Source organism: Octopus bimaculoides, chromosome 9, assembly GCF_001194135.2.
Source record: "Octopus bimaculoides isolate UCB-OBI-ISO-001 chromosome 9, ASM119413v2, whole genome shotgun sequence".
NCBI lineage: Eukaryota > Metazoa > Mollusca > Cephalopoda > Octopoda > Octopodidae > Octopus > Octopus bimaculoides.
Genome location: NC_068989.1, coordinates 24,697,654 through 24,699,622, shown reverse-complemented (window position 1 = coordinate 24,699,622; position 1,969 = coordinate 24,697,654). Strand labels below are relative to the sequence as shown.

Sequence of the window (1,969 nt, the reverse complement as noted above, 5' to 3'; positions counted from 1 at the left end):
TGTGTGTGTGTTTGTGTGTGTGTGTATGTGTGTGTGTGTGTGTGTGTGTTTTGTATGCGTGTGTACGTATGTAGATATTGTGAACGCAGGTGCTTTATGCCTTTATAACCTTTTATATATATTTCATTTTTTTATTCTTCTCTTTTTCCATCTATTAGAGTTACTTCCTTTATATTTAACGGTTTTTCGTAGCGTATGTTGCCATTTAATAGCCGACGAGAATGCACAGTAGCTCTTTGCTCCGACATTCGAAACTGAGTACTAATAATGACAACTGTTTACTCATTGCTCTATGAATTGTAGCATATAAAATAATCCTCTGTTTCTACAAATATCGAGGTCTCATTCTTTTGTTGTTATATATATTATTATTATTTTATATATGTGTGTGTGCTTCTGTGTGTGTATATATGTACATATATGTATATATGTGTGTGTGCGTACATGTGCTTGTGTGTGTGAGTGTGTGTATGTGTGTGTAATTATGTATGAAAATATATATATACAAATATATAAGCAAATACATATGCATATATTTGCATGTATATATATATATATGTGTGTGTGTATATATGTTATCATATATACATATATATATACTTATGCATATATAAATACATATATATGAATATATTCTGCAGTAGTAGTTGAATAATATTCTTGAGGCCGAAATTTACTCACAAACAGCATCTTTCGGAGCTTGTCGCCAGTTCAGTTCTTAACCAAATTGAAGACTGCTAGCATGTGTGAAAAGGACTGGTCCCTAGCTACATTTTAGCATTAAAAAATTGAGATTTGATCCAGTAGAACAAAGCTTACATCAAAATTTCTAGCAACGTTATAGGAGAGTAACACCACCAACCAAGTTTAGATCTAAATAACTTTTTTCAAAGCAAAATATATTTGTCTTAGCCTCAATGAGAGACGAAAGCATGAAGAATCTCATAGTTTTGGTCCCATGCAACAAAAATTTGTATCAAAATGTTGTGAGGTAAAATATTATGAAAAAATGTAAGTAAGGCCAAAAAAATTGGATTTAAGTATAGTTATTTTTTTATTTTAAAAACACTATATTTTAATTAATCTTAAATGATAGAGCTCAATTCGAGAAATCCCATGGTATCTATCTCATGCAATAAAGTTTTTAAAAGAAACAGTTATGAGTGTTTGTTTCTCAAATTTGAGGGTGATAATATTATTTGATTTTAATTTACGAAGTAACATTATAAGTAAAAAGGTACCATCATTTTGGTAAAATATTGACACTAGAATGCTTAAAAAGTGAGAGCCAGAGGTACCAATATAGCTAATGTTTTATGTAAAGTAGAATAGTATATATGGTAGGCAAATTCATTATGTAAAAAATAGGTATTGGGTTAAGGCTAAAAATGTGAAGACTTGGCACTAAGTTAGGCAATAACTCAAGCAAATTTTACTGTGAACTTGTTGTTATAGGTAGATTTTGCTGTAATATATAGCTAATTTTTGTATTATTCTATTTATTGTACTAATTATGTACTACTATTATGTTTTATAACCTATTTTCAAATTTCTAATTATCAACTGATAATTTAAAAAATTAATTTTTTTTAAGTGCAAAAAATATTTTAATTCAGTTATTTTTTTTATTTTTAATAGAAGTAACAAGTAATAACAAATAGAAGTAATAACTTGTAATAGAATTTTTAGTTTTAATAAAAGCTAATATTTTCTAACTCTAAATATTTTATTTGAAATTTTGTCCTTAGCTGTAATATTTTAAGTAAAGCTTTTTTTTTTGTTGTTGTTCTGCACTTTACAAGATGTAATAAGTTCTCCTGAACTTTTCCAAGTGAAAGAACATGCCCTGTAATTTTCTAGGTTTATAATCTTAAGAATTTTATCTCTCTTGCTCGCATTTTTCCAAGTAATATAGACATATATATAGACATATATACAGACATATATATATATACATGCATATATATAT

At 27.5% G+C, this 1,969-nt stretch overlaps 1 protein-coding gene across 1 annotated transcript in view; it reads right to left on the bottom strand.

Annotated features, from left to right (window-relative positions):
• The window catches only part of LOC106884209 (uncharacterized), a 72,884-nt gene that overhangs the window by 55,501 nt on the left and 15,414 nt on the right, over positions 1–1,969 (bottom strand). The window lies entirely within an intron of this gene.